Here is a 25974-nt window from a genome sequence, read left to right on the forward strand (position 1 = left end):
TAAAGCATGCTGCAAACTCCCCTCCTCCTCCTCCTCCTCCCCATCGAAGCAGTACATGACATCTTCACTCCTTCATGGGCTCACATCAGAGTCACACTGACCCCTAGTGGTGTCAACAAGAACAGAGGGCTCATGACAGCAGGGCCACGAATGAGATCATTTCTTCTCAGTGTAATTTTGTCACAAAATGGATTTTAAGTCAGCAACGCTGGTGTAGCACTTCTCATGTGATATGGACAAATAGATACTGGGAACAGCTTGTTCTACTTCAATGTGCACTGCAGCCTCTCTGCACTGGTGAAAAATCCCTCTTTCACTCTCCCTCCCTCGCTCTCTCTCTAAACCTCCCAGTCTCCTGCTCGCCTCTTTCCCTCCCCCTCTTCATCTCCTTTAGATACCTTAGAAATTTTCGATTTGAACACTATTGATTTTGTGGGTTACACCTACCACAAAAATCCTGAAAGAACTTAGAACCACTCTATTCAGCAGGGGGATCAAAGTGTGACCTCTCCTTGGAGTTGTTTAATGAAGTTAGAGGATTGGTGCTGGCTGCACTCTTAGATATTTTTAACCAGTAACTTAAGAGCCTCAAGGGTTGGCTAACATCTTAAATCGATTTTATTTTTTTATTTTTTTCGGAGACACAGCTCATGAGATGAGAGATTCTTTCTGTTTTTCTTTATCCTGCAAGCCGTTTGACTTTTTCAGTTGTGGATGTGTTAGTGCAGTGCTACTAATTATGTATTCAGTAGTAGAGCAGGATGTTTCAAAACCTGTTGCAGTAATCACACTAAGAAGGTACACAGAAAAGCATCCGATAAGCCATTAGTTATGCTCGACAAAATCCACTCATGTTGTATTGCTCAAAATTCACTAGATGGCGCACACAGCAAGGAAACACGTTCATCAGCACTGTGGAGCTCTTCAACAAGAAATGTTGCTAAAATGGCCTAAAGTACCAACGTAGCTTTATCTTCGACAAATACAAACACTGTAATAATCCAAATGCTGACGTGACAACAGTATTTCTCTGTACAGAAGATTTGATTAAGGCGGCATTATGCTTTGATGTTTTCAACGGTGCCAAGAAATGTATTATTATTATCATTATAGTGGGCAGATGTACAGTATATTCAGATCGGCTCCATTACTGTCAAAGCCAGCAGGAAATGTGGGCATAATTATGTTTCTATTAGAGTGCTGATCTGACGCACAGTAATAATGATTTGTCAGATGACGCATGACTACAACTGCCGCTGATTAAAGAGTCCTGCGTCTTTAGGGTCGATATGTCATTTCCATTTATCTGGCAGCTTCCCGATTTGCCAAGAGGAGTCTCATAGAAACATGTAACTTCGTGCCATTACGACCTGTGATTATAAGGCCGGTCTCCACCGTCAGCCTGAATGAAGATCACGAGTATAATGACTACAGAGTCACGGTGATTGCTGTATAGAGGTGACAATCCAAGAAATCAACAAGTATCTATGCGTCTCTGCTGCCGTGTTATGGGTTTGACAGGTATGTGGTGACGTTAAGCAGAATTTAAGAGACACAGTGCAAGCACAGAGGTCATGATTAGCGAACCTCACAACAGTAGCAGTGACTGTCAGCACAAGTCTCTCTTTCTAGCTCAGTGAGACAGACACGGAGAGAGAGAGCTTGTCGGCATCCTTAAGAGCTCTGCACGAACCACTAAAACGTCACTCGTCTGGGACTCTGGGGCTTTTGTATGCTATTCAGGTCCCTCACAGGGACCATGCCGAAATTTTGAGAAATCACAACAAGCTGTGAGAGAAAAGTTTCAAGAGGCAAAGATTGGAAGAGCTCCCACTTTTAGCTCAGTTGAACGAAGCACTAAAATGTTGCTTGGCTGGCTCTACAGTGAGTTCATGCGAGGTAGAACATGTCAAAAAGATTTACAAAAGTTTCAGAGAATGTAAAGTTGGCACTCATCAGCAAGCAGAGACATCAGCGACTGTGATAAAGTACAGTAAGCTAAACTCGAATGCATTCAATTTATCTTACGACATTTTTCTTTTTTTCTTTTGGTCCTCATCCTTTAGGTCATCCTCCCCCTAAATGGTTTCTGGACCACATAACCACAAACACTCTTTCCAATTGGTGTCAAAGCTGCAGGGGTGAACCGTCTCTGTTGCAGGGGAAGAGGAAGATAATCACTTGATAAGACCAAAATTAGCTGGGGCAGTGGTGGGCGATTAATACCTGCTCAGCTGTGTCCATTCTGAAAGTTTATTAGGAAGACTTGAAGATATGGAAAAAGAGCTTACATATTATACCATCATGTAGAGTTGATGGCAGGGAAAAACTGTAAATGTTTCATAGATGCAGGCGGGTGTGCAAACAGGACACAGAGAGGCAAAAGCTAAAGTGCAAACAAATTCATTTTGCTCTGATCCAGTTTGATGTTCTAAAACTAGCCACAGTCTAACAGAAGAAGTGGGACGGCTTGTTTATCACCACAACATCAAGAACATTCGTGAAGGCATGTGGTCATAATCAAATTATATAAGACAAGTGAACTTTCTGAGGCAGGTCACAAAGTTAAGTCTTTGATGTATATAAAAAAAAAAGTCCAAAAAACGGACAAAAGTGAAACCGGTCCATTCAAGTTCAACATGCTCAACATGAGTTTCTGAAGATGGTAGGTCAACAGTTACTTGTAGGGATGGGCATATCAAGCCAAAATACAACTTAGTGCTCACGTGATAATAATATAATGTAATAATATTATAACGACTAAACAATTAGTATACACGACTATCGTTCTTCCCTATTTCCCCTGTTTTTATTGCCGCCCGGTTGTGGCAGATGGTGATAACGCACCTAAAAACTGTCTGCCAGCCGCCATTAAACAACATAAGGAGAAGAAAAACGCATTGCTATCAGGCTCCGAAGCTTTGTAGGTAAAACCGTGTGATCTCGTGAATTTAGATGAGACGCTGCGAACAGGAGAAAAACGCATGGCGTAAACTCGAGCTGGATAAATGCCATATGATTTTGAAAACCTTGGCCGTTGATTGGAAGCATGTCTTTGCGTATCGTCCTTGAGTTTTTTGCTTGGTATGTCTAACATCAAACTCGCTTCGTCCGGCGAAAAAAGCCAGCCATTGATTGGCAATTTGTGAACTGACCGTCTGATGCTTCGCTCTCAAATGACTGTGCAGGTGGATGTGCTATCTTTACTCAGCACAGTTTGCACTGCTCTTAATTGCTCTTTTCCGAATCAGTTCTACCCGGAACCTTTTGACAGCTGTAGTAGTCTTTGCATCTGGAGCCTAACAGTAACATGTTCTTCTTCTTTTCCTTTTGTTGTTTATTGGTGTTTGACAAACAGCTTTAAAGGTGGATTACCATCAAGTACCACTTAATTTCAAGGATTTTCAAAGATAAAAATGACACAATATCGCACAAGCACCAATGCATCTTTTGTAAAACACAGCAAAAGTCATATTTTTTATAAAGCCAGGACAACATTCAGCAGCATAGTTTTATTAAAGGTCAGTGTCTTTTTGAACCCATTTCACCCTTCCCAAAAATAGGGGTGGTGTGTTGTGGTCTGCTAACACAGCCATCAAATGCAGAAGCTGGGGAGCCGTGCTGTGAAGCGCAGTGAAGCAAAGCTTTGATGTTTTTACTGAAAGAACATAACTGGGGCTGTGTAATACAGTGCCCTTTTCCTCTCCTTCAACCTCCGCTTTCCACAGCATCCCCCTCTCACACTCCTCCTTTCCACACTCAGGGTTTACTGTGTCCTCAGTCGTGTTGTCTCAAGAGCTTTCCATTTCAGCTCAAACTGCTGCTGCTAAAACTGTCTTTCCTAATGTTACAGACTGAAAAGACGACATGCGGTTTATGTTAGAATACAAGAAAAGGAAATTGTATATTTTAGTTTGTGATTAAATGGAATATAAGACAGCAGTTAGAAACACTCACACCACTATGGTGGCCTTCTGAGAATAGTTCAACAAAACAGTTGTCTGAGCTGTGCTTCAATGTCAACGTCATGACAAGGAGCTGCATAACTAAAGTTGACAATTGAGCGGTAATTTATTGAACAGAAAAGAAAGAGTCTGATGCTTTTACGCTAATGGTGAAAGTAGAACTGAATGTTGACAGCATGACAAGTTGTTCACCATGAGGATGCTCAGATCAATCAGGTACTGATCAGTATCATTAGACATTCTTTACAAATGATTTAATCAATCACTGCCAATAAAACTTGTGGTAAGGCAGCAACCATATATCACTTTCAGAACAACTCTGGATTGCTAAAGATAAGGCTAAAGTTTGGACTTAATTTCCATGTTGTGGTCTTGCATTTCAATCTGGGTTTTGGGGTTGCTGTTTTACATGTAGTTTGGTAGTCTTTTGTCTGGGTTTGTGCCTATTGTTTGTATTTTAGATTACCAACCCCCTGCACCTGCTTTGTTTCACTTCATGTCCTTTATTAGATTGTCTGGCCTGCCCTGATTACTTTGACCTGTCCCTCATTGTCCTTCCCTCCTGGGTGTATTCAGTCTGTGTGTCGTTTACTCTTTGTCGTTTTGTTTCGATTGCCTGACTGTTTAGTCTCTTTGTGTTTTATTTAATTTGACTATCTTCATTTTTTTAATTTAGCATCTTTTGTTAATTTTGAATCTGGCCCCAGTCGGATCACACTGATCTTTGACTGCCTGCCTATACTTATTAAAGCCTTTTGTTTTCATGAAAACATCCTGTTCCCGAGTCGTGCGTCTAGGTACTCTCTTCCATGCATGAATTTACAACAGTATTGTCCCTTCTCAGTTCTGGGATTACAGATGTGCTCATAGTCTCAGTCACAAATAGCATAATAAACCTGAGCTGCAAACCCAGCAGAGGCACTAAACATTTTGCATAATGGAACACTATCACACCAACTCACAGTATATACACGTATATATATGGACATACTACAAATATAAGTTACATTATTACAGATATACAATTTAGATTCCAGCTGCAGTATCACCATCAGTTTCAATAAAGCACTGAAGTGGCAGAGGATAAAAGGGGTTTTGGTTATTAGCCCATTGACAAAGTGATCCAATTTAAACAGAAGAGTGCAGATATTCAACCTGAATGTAAAAACCAGACCATTAGCGCTTGTCCTTGTTGGACCCCACTCGAAGAGAAAATGGTGAGCAGAATTTAAAAAGCAAATGACAAAAAAAAGCCTCTCCTAAAGTTGAGCGTCTACCCTGCCTCACAGGGATTTATGGTGACAAACTTGGGCTATTAATTTCCCCTTTTCCCTGCAGGAATGGCCTGTCCAGATCAACTGGTCTCCATGGACAACCTCCTTTATTATCCAGGGATAACGGAGGATCCTGATGTCGCTGCTATTGGAAGGAAACAGAACTATGAAGCCATTCTCTGCTGTGTGGATGGATAATGTCTCATGCCCTCATGCCTTACTTAGAAACAGCTAAAATATTATAAATAGTTGTGGAACTATGACTCACACTTTAAAAATATATATATTTGTATATTGGCAAAATGTTATTCTCCTGAATGCAGAACCCACAGTGCCTGCCAGGGGTCACTGCCACACTACCATCACTGACCAGCTGAAGCCGAAGATGCTGAGTGTTTGACCTGAGCTCAGAACATTTAAGGAAGTTTTTGGAGCAAAGAACCTTTTGGGACTTCACTACTCCTTACTGCTGACATGGTGCTTTGTCCTGAACAGCATGACCGAGAATTAAAAAAAACAGCAGCCTGATTTCACACACTGTGCTGGCTGACACTTGCTGGTGCCTCTTTCATATGGATAGCCATGACCCAGAGTGCTTTCTGATTCATGTCAGCACACCTCTTTCAGTACTTCAGCATATATGAGGTTAGCATGTCATGACATTTCCCATCTTTGGCTTTCATGCATTGTGAATATGATCTGAGTAACTGAAGAAATAGAAGCACCTGCATGATGTAACGCTGATCAAAAGTCCTGCAATAAATTCTACCTCATATTGGAACCATCAGTGACAGCTATATTAGTCATCTGGTTGGCACAGGTCCATGACATGGGATTACGCTATATTGGATTATTTTCTAGGGGCGGTGCAGTGGTTAGCATGGTCGTCTCACAGCAAAAAGGTTCTGGGTTCAAATCCGGGCCTGGGCCTTTCTGTGCAGAGTTTGCATGTTTTCCCTGTGCCTGCGTGGGTTCTCTCTGAGTACTCCGGCTTCCCCCCACCATCCAAAAACATGCACCTCAGGTTAACTGGTGGTTCTAGAAATTGCCCTTAGGTGTGAATGGTCTTTGTTTCTATGTGGCCCTGTGATGGACTGGCGATCTGTCCAAGGTGTACCCTGCCTTTGCCCTAAGTGGATAGGCTCCAGCCCCCCGTGACCCTGTTCAGGATAAAGCAGGTATAGATAATGGATGGCTGGATGGATTATTTTCTAATATTTATCTCCATCAGGTGTTGCTGGTATTAGCCAACCTAACTAACGTTTACTGTATCGCACTCAGTATTTTCCCTTTGGTGCAGAATATAAATGTACTCTTTGTTCCTTGCCATGAAATCACATAAATGCTCCTTTTGTGTAAAAAATACATGTCTCCCAGTTCTTGAAGTTAAGACATAAAACAATATTTGGCTGTTGAAGCTTAGTATAAGACAATCATATGCGGGTTGTTTTTTTTTATCCACTTTCTGTCTCAGCCAAAGTCCAAGGTTAGATCTATGAGAAGATAAAAAAGAAATGAAAATCACTACTGGTTCACTAAATCAAAACACGGTCTCTCCGTATTGCCGATTTGCGCCTCCAGACAGGTGTAACAGCCAACAGATAGCTTGTAGCTCAACTGCACTGATCAAACACTATCAGTCAGACATCTTAATACGAAGGTACTACACTGTATATCATTCAGATGCAAGCTGTCCAACTGCGGCCCTTTATCAAAACGGTTGTCATTTAGAAATAAAACATGGCCGACTACTTGCAATATTATCTGTGAAATTTTTTCATGAGCATAAACACTACTCCACAAACTTTGACACATATTAACATGCTCAAAAAGCAGTTATAGAGTCAATATTGATTTACAGTGAGAGCAGCATTAATTAGCAATCATTTCACTTCAAATGATAAGATCAAAAACGAATTTTTTAACTTCTCATCTTAACTAATATAAAAACTTCAGTAATGAAAGCAAATTTGTTCATTAAGGTACATATCTAAAGAAGCAAGGAAATGATTCTTGGCACTCGCCATTACTGCTGACACTTAAAAATCGCATAGAACAAGACTGACTGCTTCTCCACATGTGCCTACAGCCCTTAGCCCTCCAAAACAAGGTATGCATATGACAAATTACTGCGAAAGGTAACACTGAAGGTCACGCATGGTACGTCTCTGAGGTTTAAGGCTTAGGGCTTGTGCGTGAGCATGTGTGTGTATGCATAAGTGGCCATTTCCTGTAGTCACCCACCCCATGGTTTGGAGTTAGGTGGGCAGGAAGCACGCTCATACCACAGCAACAAGTCAGCCCCGGTCAATCTCTAATTTAGGAGTGTGTTTCCTGGAATGTCTATTGTCCTTTCTATCACAAACACTCTAAAGCAAACTGTGACTTGACCACAACTACCCCATATCAGGAACCAGGACTGCTGTCATTTGGCCAATTCTGTTTCATTCATGAATTATATATATGATAACGTCATGCAAATTCATCAGCACAGCCACTCTCAATTCTCAAAAATGTCAACGAAGTGAACTAAAAGAGACAGGCTCATCAGCATCTTTTCAGGGAAATCTTCTGCAAACAAACAACCAATAACTTGGCAGTGATTGCAGTTTGACAGGATAAAGATACAATTAGGCCATCACATGGCTAGAACTGAAAAACAAAAAAAAACAAGTGGTGTAATTTCTTACCAGCTCAGATGTGGTTGGAAACAGGGTCTGCAGCTCACGCGTGACAGCCTGTCAAACAGAGGGAGAAAAACAGGGACTCAGAACGACTTCTCAGATTAAATCAACTTCCATTTGGAAAACTTCAGAGAAAGATAATGGCACACAGAGTTGAAGTGTGAGCTGTTAAAAGGGAGATGTTTGGAAAAAAAAAAAGACAATTATGGGAGACTGTTAACAATAGAGCAGCAGGGTGGTGAATGCTCTTCAAGACAACAGCATCTCTAACACCAGTGGAACTGTCAGTGGTCAATGTACTGTAGATATTTGTAGTTTTACTCCAATTAAAAACATATCCATTAATAAATGGCACACTAGGACACAGAAAATGACGCATAAAGCCAGATGACTGCGCACAGCCTGCTTCTTCATGAGGCAGGGCCATTACCACTGACCACAAATTTAGCATCTGGGCAAATCTTTGCTGTTGGAGATGAATTGAACAGACAGAAAAATTATAGTCCTCGCCGTAGCGTTTCCCAAGCATCCGAGTGATGCTATTTCTGACCACTATAGAGTTGAGTAACTGTCACAAAATCAAATAGTCCAACTGCCAGATAATGATTGTCATTGTCAACTATTTTAGGCACGCTAACAGTAAATCATTGTGTGTTTCATACATCAAATGAGCTACGGAGAGCCTAGCAGCGCGCTGTGTTCATGAATCAGTGTCTATGTGGAAACTGCAGGTAGACAGTGGAGACATGCAAAGAGTCTCACAGTTAACCACAGACCACGGGCCACTGTCTGCACTGACAGGTTCTGCCCCAGACAGCCTACTCCATCTGCTTTCTTGCAGATTTCTCTTCCATGCACTGTCAGCTCGTCCAAAACCAAAGCCCGTGCCTCTGAAGCTGCAGAGCGCGTCCACGACCTGCAGCTTTCCACTTGCCGTGCTCATTGAATTTCTAGTCAGGCAGGCATGCCACCGCAAAGGCAGGGTAGGTGCTGCATATAACATTTAACTGTCTGCTTCTGCTGTAAGATAGATAGCTGGAAATAATTATACAAGAAAAGAGAAGCTAGACAAAAAGAAGAAGGGGAACAGGGAAGTAACAGGATGAAAGCAACCCTGTTTGAAATTACGTCTCACACAACTAAGTTACGTGCAGAGTAAACACTTATTTGCATGGAGGGAGCAGCACATTTAAACATTCAGACTCCTTTCTGTGGTTGTGTTTAAGGCTGCAAGAGCACTTTGTTTAAGGTTCAGGAAGTTCATAGTTTCGATGAAATGTAAATAAACATGCACCATCTTTCCCTAATTTTACCCAAGTACCGTGAATGCTTAAACGCAGCCATTAAAAAGCTGAATAGTGAGTCACTGCAAAAATATATTTTTCTGCAGGATTGAATATTTTGTTGGAAAAAAAAAATGTTCTCAATGAACATTTTACTGATACATTTAGTATCAAAGTATTTATGACGTCCCACATATGTTTATTAACAGCTTTTCCTTATTATTACATGTAGCCTGGTTCAAATGACTGCACATTTGCTATTGCAATGTAGTGGTAAAGAAACTTCTAGAAGTCTCTAGGAGGCAGGTTTGGATGATAGATGTAAATGGAAGGGAAACAACAGGAAAAAGTGAAACATGGGGCAAATGTTAGCTGGATACATGACATTTATTTACTCAGTTTTCCATTTGCTTTAGCCAAGTGCAAAGTCAGCAAGTCATTAGTTTTAATCTTCGGTTTGAGGCTTCAAACCCATAAGTAATAAGGCCAGAGTGTAACATTTCTCTTCTACATTTTCAATGTTTTAATTTGTTTTCTTTCTTTCAGAGATCAAAGAGGGCATAAAGCTCTGCTGCTTTTGTGTTTGGACGCATGCAGACCATCTAATCGAGAAGCTGGGAGCTGATTCATTAAGGGCTAAATTGATCTAAGATGTGAATTACTGCTCAAGCCGACAAAACAGTACTCCTCACGACATGGCACCACGCTGATATTCTCTCTTTTGAAAGTGGAACTTGTTGGTGAATTAAAGCGTTTTGGATATCTGACGTTGAGGACTGAATACTTGAAAGAAAACATGCCTGAAGTCATACATCTGAAGCAAGAAAAAAAAAAAAACAGAGAAACTTCCCCTTCGGCTATATTCTGCAAATGTTCTCATTTTGATTCTTATCGAGTGAGGTGTTGAAAGCCCTGACAATTTGTCTGGTGAGCTTCAGAACATCTCAGCTGAAGGTTCACTGTGTGACTCATGTCAACACAAAACACTATAACTACATCTGCTGCAAATCGACCTGACTTTCAGTTGCACCTTTACTACATAATGCTAAATGTGTCAAAATTTAACAACAATATGGAGAAATTGGACTGATATCATAATACAAACAGCAGAGTAAAAGTTGGATCTGCTAGATTTCAATGGGTACAGTCAGCAGGTCTGTGGGAATTCCCCAAGGTTTGATAAAGCTAAGAGCGTGAGAATCTCTTTCAACATATTCTTAGTCTTGCCTCTCCCATCTTGTCTCTACATTTCCCCTTCTCCGGGTCCCACGGGCCCACCTTTTTTTTTAGGCTTTGCTCATCAATTTTTTATTTTTTTATTTCTCAGTGCCACTGGAATCTGCCAGCAAGATTTCACAATGCTTGTACATAAAGAAAGAAGAAGTAAGCCTCTCATTAGTGTATTTTTCCGCCACACCGGTCTATTCAAGTACACTAATAAGGACTTAAATGTCCAGTGTGTAGGATTTAGGGGTATCTCTTTGAATAAATTGAATATAATAGTATAGTTAGTGTTTTTGTCAGTGGATAATCCTGTAAAACTATGACTCGGCACATTTTTTTGTTGTTAGCTTAGAATGAGTCCTTAATATCTACATAGGTAGCAGGTCCCCTTCCACAGATCCCACCATGTTGTACCGCCATTTTCTACAGTAACCAAGAGGGGACGAACCAAAAACTGGCTCTAGAGAGGGCCTTTTGCAGTTTTTGTAAGTTTCGCAACCACTGCAGATTTTTCAGAGCGAAGGCTGAGGTGAGGATTTGACTGCAATCTGCAATCTCAACAATTGATGCCACTAAATACTACACACTGCTTCTTTAAGTCATTTTACAAACACAAAATCCCTTTTTGATCCTAGCTTGTCCAATGCGAGGATTGGCTGCATCTCTCTGCCTTGTGACAATAAGTTGGTTGAACATTAATTGATCATGAAAATGATCAGCATTTGTAGCCATAATACATTGATAGACTCTTATGATAAAACAGTGACATCCACAGGAAGAACCAGTTAAAGCTGGAAAGTACAGCGATATCTCCCAAAAACCACTTCCTCTCCATTCAACTGCAAGGACATACAATTAGAGTAAATCAGGGTTATAGGCCCGCCATTGTTGTCTTAACAGATTCAGTAAAGAAGCATCAGCTTGTCTGCCCGCCGGTCTTTCTGTCTTTCGTCCATCTTGCTTATCTCCGGTCCTGTAGCCACAGTGCGTTTTTTTCTTCTTTTTTTTTGTATCCGTCTACCAAACTGTCTGCATCCAAGTCAGCCTGAACCCTCTTCCCTCCTCGCCTGCATGCATGTCTGAAGTTAGGCAGCCAGCCTAAGTCTGACAGCCATTTAGCCTCAGGAGCAGTCCACGGTCCAAACAGGAAGACTGAATCACTGGAGATAAAACTCTATTTATACCCTCTCAGGCAGACATCCTCATCAGATGAGCTGCCGTATGGGGTATGTGATGTCATCCATAACAACCATAAACATAATATTTGAAATAGCAAAGGTTTGACTGCACAGCCACATTTTTTTTTATTAAATGATGTCAAAGAGCGTGTTTTGCTACAAAATGGAGATCTATAAGGGAAGAACGTAAAACACGGTTGGGAAGTTTTTTTTCAAGAAGGCAGACATTCAATTTTAATAACACTCCAAGGGCTTGGAGACACACACACACACACACACACACACACACACACACACACACACACACACACAGCTTTGAGTGAACAAAAAAAATAAATGTGGAGGTGATCAATCACTGCAACGATTTGTCAGCTTTAAGCATTCACACGAGCGCAGTACAACTTGCATTAATTACTGAGAACTTTCTTCCATAAATAATTGATTATGATGCCAAGAATGCAACTAGAGCAATCAGACTATTAAGTTCAGCATCTCAGAGCAGAGGGCCTGTCAGGTCACACAGCATGCGACTTCACTTACATAATAAACCGTTGTGCAGCAGCTATGTGTATGTGTGTGTGTGTGTGTGTGTGTGTGTGTGTGGGAGAAAAAACACACAACGGGGTCACAACGGGTCAGACTGTCAGACAGGAAATACCTAATTCATGCCTGAAACCACTCATGACCGCTGTAAGAAACCAACAGACCTGCCAGCTTTCAGGCAGGCTGCCATTAGTGACCTGGCCGATCCGGCCGAACGTTTCACTGCAAATACCTTCTGTCAAACTGGTGCATCACGCAACACAGCGCTACAAACAAGCCCTTGAGGATCTGACTTTTTTTCACCAAGGTAAAGCAGTGTGCGCACACACACACACACACACACACACACACACACTATAACAACCAACACACAATCATTCACACAGCTGTTACTGATCATAATCTGCTAGACTGCATAGAAACAAACCATCAATTTGTTTTTTGGCGAGAGACTGTGTGTAAATATTGGTACATGTTAACAGTTTTGAAATATGAATTTAAAAAAAATACTTGTGGAAACAACATCCGACACTAGCTGAAATAAGAGGGCTAATTAGCGTTGGAGAGAGTGAAATGAGAAGAGTGTATTTACCAATTATCAAATGTTAGCTTTTGCTCAGTTAAAGATTTTTTTTCCTCACTAATGTCATGTGCAAACACAATTTAATGAATCAATAAATTTGATTGCATGCAAATTTGTTCGAGCCTTCAAAACTCACTGATTAAAGATGTTGGTAGTTTAAAATGATTATTAACATCGTTTAACACTTGCCAGACAAAGTGACTTCTTTGAGTCTGTATAGTTAATGTTCAGTCAATCTGTTACAGTCAAGTGAAAAGACAGTAACATAATGCATTCTTTGTGGATGACATAGTAGATGAAATAAATTCATTTACATTGTAAAAAAAACTTTGGCTCTATTGTTTTCAACAATGAAATAACGTTTGTATAGATTTATCGCTGATCTTTTGGGGAAAATTGCCAGTGTTTTTACCACAATTAAATCAGAAATAATCTCTAATAAGAAGATGTTTGGATAAAATAATACAGCAAATAAAAAACACAAGTGTTTTGGAATGATGGTTAATAAACAGCATCTGCCATTTGTTTTGACAAAAAGTGTCCAGGCCAGAACCCGATTGATTTAAAGTGTACATATAAGAAGAGCCCAACAATGGCAATGGAAGATATACAGTATCTACAGTAGGAGATTTGTTCTTTCCAAAGATTGGTCCAAAAGTTGATTTAGGGTTTTCGTAGTCGTGCACGGCCTCTGAAAGATGTTTGTAGGCTTGACGTGAAATCATGTGAATCATCATGGATTTTTGTGTTATTCCATAGACCTGGTAAAAAGAAAAGAAAAGCCTGAATCCTTAAATCTACCACACTGACTGGAACTGTTGATGCCTCAGTGCCCTTTTGATTTGACGTATGATCAACACACAATCCTATAAATCACATAAATATGAAAGCACTGAGGATGTAAAACAGCCAAATGGCATCACTTGCAGGTTAAATCATGAGTGGCAGCAAGTGGGGACATGCTGACGGGGACTGCTATTGATTTGGCAGGACGTTAACAGTTCCCCCGAGTCAAGAGAAGCCAAGTTTTGAATAAAGTACTCTTTAAGGAATTATTATGAAACACTGATTACCCTGGGGAGACAGAGCAGTAGTTGAAAAACAGTCAGTAACAAGGCTGAGTGTCAGTACTGGGCTTTAACCACAGCTTTTTGGTCAGCTATACACCAGGCTTGTGACGCTAACAGCAGCCTGACTCTACCACAAACCCAAGCATCAGAGCAAACCTCTGTCGGCAGTGGAAACTTGCTTTGACAGAGGAACTATTGTGTAAAATGATTCAGCATAGTGCTGCGTCTTTCATGACCCCAGTTATGTCCTTTGATTGTTTGTGGGGGTTATCACAGCCTGATTATGAAAAAGAGGCTAGTAAAAACATCTGTAAACATCACACAGTGAATCCACTTAAAATGTACAAGTGCTGCTGCTACTGAGAATTCGTAAGTGAGAAATATTTCTGCTGTCAAACCACACAAGTCACCTTCCAAAAACCTGGATTCGCCTTTCAACACGAGTAAACGTTTGTTTGTATGAACTTATTTCTCGGAGAGGATCAATGTGTCCTTTGTACAAAATTACCATAGAAAATATTAAGAGTGTGACAGTCAAGCTATAATGGAGGGAAAAATAACACACACACACACACACTTCTGTAATTGTTATCTGTTCTCAGGCTTCACAGTCATAATGGAAATCAAATACCTCTGATAGACAATTAGACAGGCCTGCCTGCCACACAGCCAATTTCACGCTTGCAGGAAATCCCCAACAACTCAAACTGACAGAGCAACAGCCAGTGTGGCTTCTTAGGAGAGCTATATTAGACGGTTTACAATGACATCTTCCTGGGAAGAAAACTAAGCAACCAGGCCCAAGAAAGAAGTTACAGCACACGATATCCTTCTGCTGTGTTGCTAACAAGTCAAACATTGGCTGGCAGATCTCGTCCCACATGGACTGCATCAGTCAGAGCTCGGGCCAGCAGCACTCCCACAGCTCAGAACTTCAGCCAGTGAGCTGAGTCTGTCAGAAACACGGGGCCTGCCCACATGGTCTGAAAGGAGAACGAAACCAATGGAAAAGCATCAGTGAAAAATCTCCCTCCAGGACTTTCACACAGTTCAGGCAGAAACCGCTGTCACCCTACATGACTAGCTGAGGCTACCAGTTTGTCTTTCCCTCTTAAAAAGGGTAATAGACTTTAAAATGGATCTCACCTATACTTCATCAAGCATCCTCACAGCCACAATAAGTACATTCACACAGTTTACCAGTGACCCATTCATAGCCCCAATTTTGAACCTAAAAAACTGCTCTCCATTAGAGCGGAGTATAAGCCAGTCTATTCAGCGGGCATGCTCGGGGTCTGTCTGATTTGCATGTTAAACAGGATCTCTCAAAATATGTGAATAGATGTGTCAAACAGTCTCAGAGCAGGGGCCTGGAGGTCCCGTGTTACTGCCCTCCGGTGGTGTTTGGAGGGAAGGCAAAGCAAGGAGGGGAGAAGAGGTTGATGCAGCCTGCTTCTCTTTAAAAAAGAATGCCTCATGGGCACAACAAGACCCTCATGTGTGCTCGACACACCTGCCAGCAACAATCTGCCTTGATTAACAACAGTCAAATTTCCATTTCATACACGGCATCCAAGAGAGGTGGTATCAACAGTATCATACCTTTTACTTCAGTGAGGTGTGTTTAAAAAAAAAGTTTCTCATCAGCAGCACTGCAATTTACCACCAACATTATGCACAGCTTTTAACAATAAGTACTAAAATCATCTTGTTTTAATGAGAGTTTTTATTATTTGGCAACCATTCTGGAGAAGTGAGCATGTCCAAAAGCTGTTCTCAATGTCCTTGGTGACAAAACGGTAAACGACTCAAGTGGATTTTAACAGGTTGACAATTTTCAGTCTCCCAAAGTCATTTTCATTCTCCTCAACACAACAACACGCTGAGACTCATCTGGTTGAGCTTTAAAACTGTGATTTGCTGTGCTATATTTGGCCTTGTCTGCTTTCCGTGCACGGCTGGCTGGAGAATCTCATTTTGTAACAACAATGTGGAGAAACTGGCAGTTATTCAACACAATACACCGGTTCACTGCCCTCAATCAAAAAAGCACCACTTCCTCTCAAAACAAGCAATCACATCCTAAGATTTGAATGAATTCCTACAGACAGAAGAAACTGAAATATTCATTTGTTTATTTTGAAGTTTCAGAAACCATCAATATTGCCTGTTAGCATTTGAAAAGGCTGAACGCGCACATAGCTTCTTAAATACCATTAATACTTAGTTAGGCACAAAACCACTAAAGACGTCACAGGTGTTTACCGAGTGTCCGTGCCTCAGGGTTTGGACTCAGGCCTGAGGGAAACAATTTAATACAAAATGTCTATTGAATTCTAAAATCATAATTATCAGAAAAAAATGCTATTGCTTGTTTAAGGTTTAAAAAAAAAAAACTACTGATAGTCAATTACGTAGACTTATTAGCTTCTTTTCAAAGGCTTGTTTCTCTCACTGGACTCAGCGTTTTTCCCCACAACATTTAACGGGTCCATTACTAACATCCAAAACCCAATCGCACAGAACAGAATGTTTACAGATAAATCAAAATCTGTCAGCAGAAACACTAATTAAGATGTAAGGCTGAAGTAAATTATGTCACTACATTTCTGCAGAACCATCTGGTGGCCGAGATGTCGAAAATCTCCAAACTGACTGCACTGACACATCGCTCTTTTTATATAAACATCAAATACTTTCAGTAGCTTTTGAGTAAATACAAATAACAAATCAGGAAATTGGGGAATCATTGTAACCGTCTTAAAACAACAATTCATAAAAAAAAAATAAACTGAAGTGTATCTCCGGAATTGCATTCAGTCAATGGTGCTTTCTTCGAGGACGTCAAAACATGTCGACTTTAATGAAAAGTCAAAAAAACTCCACCTGTGAAACACCTTGGTATTAAGAGGTTGAGTAAACTGTCACTTTTTCTTGAGGACTATAAGAGTTCTTTGTTGCAGAGGTCAGAGGTTACAGGATATAAGATTGTAGCTAAGCCCACTGTGGAAATAAACAAGCATCATTCTTTGAACCCATCAGATTCTTTCACTTTCACTTTGTTGGTCTAAGACTCACTGTTTGCTGTCTCCAATTTCTTAGTTTCTCTTTGTCAAATAATATACATGTACACAAAAAAAAAATCTCACTGGGAGTTTGAGTGTGTGAGAGGCTGCATAGACATGGAGGTCTGCTTACACCCCAAATTCTTGACTTTATAAACTACCCACAACGCAAGCACACTAACTGTGCCTGCTTTAGAAAAGTTAACTTGCTTCTTCTACTGTTGTAATGTATCATCTTGTATTCAACGTTATTATATTCTAGTTATAGAATCTATTCATTTCTGTTCTTTTTTTCCCATTTAGAGTCCACAACCAGGGTAATGGCTCTGTGAGGCTGCAGAGGAGTGCTTTGAACTAAATGCAAATGTGAGTTAGATAAACGGCAGATTTTTGGTGTTAAGTTTAGGCCTCTCTTTAGGTCGCTGTGGGAGTGAATGATACACAGCAAATGTTTACAGTTTGAAATCAAAGAACTGAACTGCAATTTATTCTGTCTACTACCCGGGTAGTGTGCGTCTGTAGGCTCTCAGCCCAAAACTCGCATGTGTCCTTTGCTCGTCGGTGTCCCGATAGGAGAATCTGAGAGGCCCGAATGCAGCTCCACCCACGGAAAAGATGATAAGGGATCGCAGGGTCAATCAACTCAGCACTCTGCAAGGGTTTCTGGGGATCGCTGTCTCCATCAGAAATCCATACACACAAAAAAAAAAAACAATCTGCATACAGCAGATTATGATACAATATATGATGTCAGTACCGTACACATTTCTAAACTCTATATTTGGTGTCACAGTAAATGACCAGTACACAATATAGTATTACACACATATATATATATATATATATATATATAAACGTGCACTAGAGCGCCTCTCTGGCAAACTTCAGTATTGCAAGTGTGAGTTAACCTTTTGGTTGCTGGTAAACTAATGTGGGTTACATGAGCACGCTAAAAAAAAAACTTCATTACCATGCGAGCTCAGCATTGCGACAGTGCCAAAGCCATTGGGAATGGACAATTGCAATCGTAAATCGGCCCACTTTTACAACATATGATAGGAGTAAGAGTAAGAAAAATGTGCCTCAGAAAAATGGATGTTTGCTCTGCTTCAAGAGGCCGTCAGCTGGCAAAGGGTGCAGACACTTGTAGGATTTCAACATGTGTTGAGCTTGCCAAATCATCACATGGATACAAATTAAGAGTGGAACTGAAAAAGTCAATGACAGAGGCACATAAACTGCACATTGTACAGAAGTGGCCAAAGAAAATGTGCCCTTCAACACTGTGTGGCTCCAGATGCTTCAGTGACTGAACAAACACTACATCAAATATATTTTACGTCCATCTGGGATCTTTTAATCTGTCATTAAATCAGAGCATTTGGCAGGACAGGCATATGTTTTTCTCAATATTCAGTGCATGTTGGCAGGTTAATATAGAAAAGTAATGACAAGATTTTACCACAAACTTGAGTTTACACCAGGTACTTTTCTTTAGTGAAGGAATTCACCCAGTACTTATGTATATCCAGCGCTTGTTATGGATTTTGCAACATTTCTCAGTCTACTAAAAGTTTGTGGATGCATGTAGGATAACTGCTTAACTGGAAATTGTGGTTTCTTCATTTTAATAAACCAAATGAGTCTCATTAAAGTTCTTGTACATAAATGCTTTCTTTTTAATGGCACTCTGATTTCAAGTAATTTCCACACAACTGTGAGAAACTTCTATAAACCCATGATGTTTTCACGAAGACTCTGCACTCCACACATATTCATCTTAGAACATGAAGTGACAATACAGGCTTTATGCGTGTAATGAGTTCCAGATATGTTCAGTAACAAATGGATGCATCACTTGTTGCTGACCCCCTCTCTAAATTACAATTCAAAGATGATGAAAGGAAGAGCCGAGCTCCAAAACAGCATGTCACTGCCATTTAGCATCTGAAGCAAGGAAGGATCGTTTTTAAAGAGTTCAATTGGCATCGTGAGGTCTCAATCCAAGAAGCACCAGGCTCTGTGGTGAATGACAAAGGTGCTTCTGATTAGAGCACTGGCATGAGGCAGGAGGAGAGCTGCCTCTGCCTTGCCAATGAGGCTCCCTTGTGTACATTTAATCACAGCATGTTCAAAACTGCTAACAAATTACTCTTTCAGGATCTTTTTTAATTGTACCAACAAGCGTTTAGGACACCAGACAAGACAGGACAGGAGAGACCACCCCCATAGTTGTGCCAAAAAAGGTGACGGAGCGGAAAATGTGTCTTTAATTTTTTGTTTCTTTTCTCTCGAAGAGTATTTAGATTGTTGCAACTCACAGAGCTTCTCCAAGTGATTCCCAATACAACCCAAAGCAAGTCTGCTTTTCCTTTATTCTGTATTGGGATAAACATTTCTTTCACTACGTTACATATTGTAGTAATGAGGCCGTTTATTAAGCAAAATAAATGTAACGTGGCTGGTAATAGAGGTTGGTTAATATAAACTTTGGTACGTGGCATGTCATTTTTATTCAAGCATGTTTAGGTTTTTTTTATGCACTTGCATCTTTCACATCTTTTGGGGACTAACCATGAAAAAGACCGGACTGAAGTGTGATGGGAGGTGCAAAAGGAGGTGTGGTATAAATGTTGATGTCAAGGGATTACTGGTTTTATAAAAACTGGCTAACTCTGTGTGGGTGGGCCAGTCTTTCATCTGGAGCCTTTAAAAACATGGGCATAGTGGACGTTGTTATTTTTCCTTTTAAATTTCAGAGCATGTAGTGCTTAAACTACACACAAATGTCAAAAGGACATTTAAAAGACAGACAAATATATATGGGCAAATGTCTGTGATTTTGTGCCCACCAGATGCCTGGTATGTTATGCAGCACGATGAAGAACTGTCAGACTGTCATCAGAAAACAAAATGGACACAACAGCTCAGAGAACCTAGTGAAAGATCTTCAGCATACAGGATTCAGGAATTGAATACCTTCACTACTTCTTCAATCAATCAATCAAAAAAATGCAGGGAATGTTTTCATCATCCTTCATTTCTTCAGTTATTACTCAGTGCACCTGCTGGTGTTTTTGCCTTTCAGCTTACAAGCAGTCTTACCTTGAAGACGGAGGTTGTTGGGGCTGTATTCATTCTGAATGGAATACCTCCAGACACCACTCAACATAAAAAAAAGACATTTTTCATTTTTGGTGACATAACCTGGAATCTCATATGCTGTATTTTCACCTTGATCTCTCTGACAAACCTCTTAAATTCCCATCACACAACAGTCTGTTATATGCAGGAAAACGTTGCCTTTAAGGAGAACTAGAGCAGCTGATTTAAACAGGAATGATTGATGCCAGCCATTGTCACACCTAATAATAGTGTAACCCTCCCAAAACAAATCTTTCACAACTACTGATCATACAACTATCTGTCAAATCTAAACAAGTTGGTGCCCACCTGCTCTTGCACATGAGCAGGTGTAATGCTATAATGATGTTGCATTTTTGTTATTGCATTGTACCAAGCATTTTTTTTTTTTTTTTTTTTTTAAGTATCTTTTGCTTTCTATTAGACAATGTATGGTTCCACAGGTTTGATGTTACAGGCTGCAGAACGCATTGTTCTCAAACAGGAAGATGAGCTAACAGTTGGCTGCAGCCCACGTGAAATTATAAACATTTTATAGGGCACATATCTGTCAGACCCTAAATTGTATGCATTTGATGTATTGTTTGTTCCTTATATGAAACAGACCACGCCAATTATGACAAATTCCAGAGAAACCTCCAAAAGCAACAGTGTAATCTAAAGTCGTATATTCTACATGGCAAAATTTCTTGTATGACTAGCAGCTGAAACTCCTGCGCTTTGTCTCTCTTCCAAAAGCAGGACATCGCTTGCACTGGATTAACTGTCACACTTTATGCAGTACAGTTATACGATTAAAACGCTGAAAGCTGAGACATTACATGCACTCATACGGTCTGTGATCAAAGTCCTGCTTATAGCCGCTGGAGCCATCTCCCACATATAATGGTCAAACTGGTCTGGAGCAAGGGAAATGGGATCCACCCACTCCTGGATCAGGCACAATCGTGGACAATAAGAGTAGCTTTTAAATCGTCTTTAAAGTAACTAATGACAAATAAAATCAACACCATCCCATCAAACACACTATGCATACATATGGCTACAGTAATGTGACCCACTCCCTTCAAAAGGAAACTCTGCACAGCTCAGCTGTGACTATCACACCATAACTTACAACACTGGTTATAACTGAAATAGACATGATTCATAGCTACAGGAATTTACGTGATTCAATGTGACAAAAATGTCATAAACTATAACCCGGTGCATGCTGGCTTTCTCTTCCTGCTTTAGAAAATCATTAAATTCCACAAAATCTGTTGCATGATAATACAAAATGACAGAGAAGTACACACAATATTTGAATTTACCTACAGCAACGTAATGGGATATTTTAGAGTCTAAACAATTTTATAATTATTTGTTATTATGTTACACTGTTTATTTATGACATGGCAAAAAGGTTCAATTTAATTTAAGTCATATTTTGGCCATTATTTCATTAATAAACAGTGTGTACAGGTTACTGAGGGGGCATCCTCTTGGAAGAAATTGAAATGTAAAGCTCTCTGAGAAACCATCATTGATTTCTTGTGTCCTACAGATCAAATGAAAAATAATTCCCACGCACCAGCCTACCAACACAAACGAAGGCAACCGACAGAGAAGTAATCAGGACAGGAAGTCCTCCTCGCTAAAGTCAACAAGTCTGCTGTTTCAAATCCCGCTCAGTACACAGACAAAGCTGCATGATGCAGATAGCAGCACTCAAGACCACACTCCCATGTGTTCTACAAAATATGATATTTATGGCCGATAGCTTCAAACTAAGCAAAAGGCCCTACTGCTTGTTTTCAGTGGTTCTTTACTGTCGTGTTAGTTTTTTACAGATCAACAATCTTCCATCGTGTGATGTTCTGGCAATGATACGCAAAGCAAAATGCCCGTAATGGCCCAAGTTATAAACAATAGAAGAAAAGTAGTCTCCTGCAGAAAATGTATTTAAAACATGACTGGCCATCCTGCTGGTCTCAGATTCATGCATTATTTATGATTTTTCAGGCATGATCTCTATGCTGTTCTTTTCTCTCTTCTCCTGTCCTCTCCCCATCCAGTCTAGGCAGATGGCCGCCACCTACCTCTGAGCCTGGTTCTGTCAAAGGGGTTTCTTCCTGTTAAACAGGATTTTTTTTTTTTTTCCTCTTAGCTGTCGCTCACGTGGGAATTCTTGAATTGTTGAAGGGTTTTGGTGTAAATACTTTACTATGTTACATGTCCTGATATAACTTGTGTTGTGATTTGGTGCTATATAAAAAAGAAAATTACGTTTTTGGCGATAGAAATCTGCTGCACCTTCAATCCAAGCAGGCGGGATCACGACCTGGAAATAGACTTGACTGTCGACAAACTCCTTTCAGTCACATAGCGAGGTGAAAATATAGGCACAGAATGTGCTGCTTGTGGTGTACGTACAACAGACAGCTAGACATCTGATCTGTATCTTGTCAATACATAGCTTGAGTAGGCCAGATATACAAAAGGGAAATCTTGCCTTCGAGCCTGAAATAAGGGACTGTAGCGCAGACTTCACTGACACAACATGCAAGGTCAAATGGCACATGCTGGTCGGCCGCACAGAACCAGCGATATCTCACACAGACATAGACAGACGTGCTCTTCCTGTTGCTGATTGGCCTGGAGGGACGTGATTAAAGTGGCAGAAAAACTAAGGGGGGGGGGGGGGGGGGGGGACAAGAGAGAACTAAATGTTGATATAGCAGCACAGCTCATCCATTGTGCGGCCCGGTGGAATGAGATCTGCCCGGCACGGACAATCCTGCCCCCTCGTCCCAGAGAATAGGAACCTTCATGAAGGCTGCGGACAGAGAGCCGAGCTCTGTGGTGACTGTGCGGCACAGAGAAAGCCGAGGAGGTAAACACAGTTGGACGCTCACATTGCTGCTTTTGTTGACCGCAAGCGGAGAATCAGCCAGTGTGTTCCAAGGGCAAACCTCCGCACAAAGGTTACGATTGTTACGCACTGAAAATAGTCCTGGGGAAAGTTAGCGGTTAACAGCGACCTGTGATGTCTGGGACGGTATGTTGGTTTCATTATGTAAATCGAGGCCTCACTAAGGGGCTGATCACAATGAGAAGCAGCTGAGCGCTCCAACCGCCCTTTTTTTTTTTAATCCACCTTTGATTGTAGTTTGCTCAGGTATACAACAATTACGTATGACTGTGAAATGAAAAGAAAATGACAATATCTAGTCCACTATGTTTTCGATGTAATAGATGATGGTGGATTTGTAAGGTGAAAGGGCAGCCAAAGAGTTGTTGAACCACAAGGGTGGAATTAAGGAGAAAATGTCAATATTTTTTTCTCAGCAGTGGGTCGGGGGGGGGGGGGGGGGGGGGGGCATTGACCTCATGCCATGAGAAGCAGGAATGTGGGGTCAGAAGGAGACCTCTCTCCCCTCCCACACACCAGAATAGATATCATGTTGGTGCATATGAGGTAAAAAGTTGCTGTTTTGATACGGCCCCTTCTGACTTCTGTGTTGGGGTCTAAGTGGTGTCTTTCTTTCACAATGTGTCCACTGTGAAATCAGCACTTTGCAATCAATCGTAATGAAAGCACGTCATAATTGAAATGCCAGACAAACATTTATTTTACTGCAGTCTCCCCTGGATTTGCAACCTTGCATTTTTCAATCACCCTTAATACATATCTGTACAGAAAAAAAAACATAAACTGCCGTAGAACATCAAAGTATGCAAAGCTCTCTCCACATCTGGTAAACTTATCAGTGAATAGGATACATCTCAAAATCTATCCGCTTCTCACTTTCAGCCACGACTGTACTTTATGGCACAAAAAAACAACATCACCGCCAGCACTGAAGTTTGTGGATTCAAAACCTTTCTCCTCAGACATCAGATTTAAAAAGGACATTTTCAGCATCCAGGTGAAGTGAAAGCAAACGGCAGTGATGAGGCTCATCAGAGTGTCTGTGCTCAAACACAAACACTGTGTACAACGGTGAAAGGAAGGGGACAATCAGTGAGGAGCACCAGTGATGAGCCGATTGCTGGGAGAGGCGTGTGGCTCACATGTATCAGAGCAGCATTTCATTCAGCTGTTGCCACCGAGAGGACGCACAATTTATGCTTTCAATTCTTGACATTCTTTCAGGCTTACATGATCAGCTCAGAATTGAACTCGAGCTAAAAATGTATCAGCTCACTGCAAGTTTTTTATATATATATATATATATATATATATATATATATATATATATATATATATATATATATATATATATATCAATAAGGAGAAACCATTTTTAGGCAGCAGAATAGACAGGATGAAGTGTTTAAGTGATTCATTCTGTCACAATAAAAGCTTTACAGCAAACCCTGTCAGAAATAAGTAGTCATGAAATATTATTCACGGGAATATTATAGTCCCAGGAGTTCATAAATATTTGTAAACCACTTAACTCCCAAAAACGCACTTCTACAGGCACTATGAAAACTTACAGAGCAGTAGTAGTAAAGCAATACTCCCACAGTAGTTAAAAATACCATTAGGTCCCTGGTTCTTGGCTGCCACACTCCTGTTCGCCTATGCAGTCGTCATGTTGTGGTTAATACAGTCAATTTGATGTAACAATGTTCGAGCTCAGAGTAAAAAAGTTAATAAAAGCAGCATGTTATCGTGGGATACAACACACGGGAAAGTCGAACGGGACATTGAAGCACGATGGCATTACGCAGAGCTACATGTGGCCTAAAAATAAACACCGCTGTCAGTAAACAGCCTCAAAGTAAAACAGGGTCTTACCAGGTGGACGTGCTCCTCTGAAAGTTACTTCACTGTAACCTGCAACCTGCCAGAAGACAGGGAAAGGAGAGCAAACCCCGCAGGAGATAAATCGCTGCCACGCAACTTCACTTCAGCAGCTTTGACCAGAAGTTTCCAGTCGGAAACCTACGTGTGTTTATATTCCGCTTCTGTCCTGCCAAGGAAAATAACTTGGGTCAAAAAAATCGGATGTTTCCTTCAGACAACTTTCGGTGGCCGCCGCTGTGAGATATGATGAATTGGGGACGGAGTTTTCTGGTTGGACGAGGAGGAAATGAAGTTTGGGGAAGGCGAAAAGGGGCTCGTACTGACTCCTACAGGCGTGCCAGAGCCCTGGACTTTTATATGAGAGTTACAGAGGCTGGGTGGGGGGGAGCCCATAAAAAAACTTACACGTTTGATTTATTATGATTGGACTCAAGAGTCCGACTATTTATATTAATTTTGCAGTGACTTTTGACAGATGACCACAGAGAATAATGTAAATATTTTCCCCGGTAATAAAAAAGTGAGTCATAATGCAATAAATCTGTTTAATCTGTTAATTAAAACATTTATTTCAATTTAATTTAGATTCGGACGCTTAAAGTTTAGTTATATGGAAGCTTTAAAAGGATTAACCAGCAATTACTTCATGAATCAATACAGCAGCAGTCAGAAAAGCAGTGGTGGAAGGAGCACTCAGATCTTTTACTTGAGTAAAAGTAGCAATACCACAAAGAAAAAGGAAAAACAACAACTCAATTATGAATGAAACTCCTGCAGTCAAAATCTTACTTGAGTAAAAGTAAATAAGTAGCCAACTGTCAGCAAAATGTACCTTAAATATCAAAAGTAAAAATACTAATTATGCAAAATGGGCCATTTGAGGGAGCTTTTTTTTTTTTTTTTTTTTTTTTTTTTTTTTTTTTTAATCATATATAAATTACTGGAATATTACTTCACATATGTATATGAGAGTATAATTCTAATGTTGTCACGGTGGAGCTCATTTTAAATACGACACTGTTGAAGCATCTATTATATAGCAACTGATCATGTAGCCTTTTCAGGTATAAAACATTGATTTAAAAAGTAACTAAAGCTATCAAATAAACGTATAGTGGAGTAGAAAGTACAATATTTCCCTCTGAAATATAATGGAGTGGTAG

The 25974-nt window shown here is 40.4% G+C and overlaps 1 protein-coding gene across 1 annotated transcript in view; it reads right to left on the reverse strand.

Annotated features, from left to right (window-relative positions):
* tspan9a (tetraspanin 9a) overlaps positions 1–25090 on the reverse strand; it is a 159641-nt gene extending 134551 nt beyond the window's left edge. Inside the window, exons 1-2 of the mRNA XM_069162469.1 lie at positions 24803–25090; positions 7930–7977 (exon numbers count right to left, since the gene is read on the reverse strand). The gene's annotated coding sequence lies outside the window, so the exon portion shown is untranslated. The remainder of the gene's footprint in view (positions 1–7929; positions 7978–24802) is intronic.
* Between the last annotated feature and the right edge of the window lie 884 nt (positions 25091–25974).

This window comes from Embiotoca jacksoni, unplaced genomic scaffold (assembly GCF_022577435.1).
Source record: "Embiotoca jacksoni isolate LCO1_2020_lvr unplaced genomic scaffold, fEmbJac1.0.p SCAF_3, whole genome shotgun sequence".
NCBI lineage: Eukaryota > Metazoa > Chordata > Actinopteri > Embiotocidae > Embiotoca > Embiotoca jacksoni.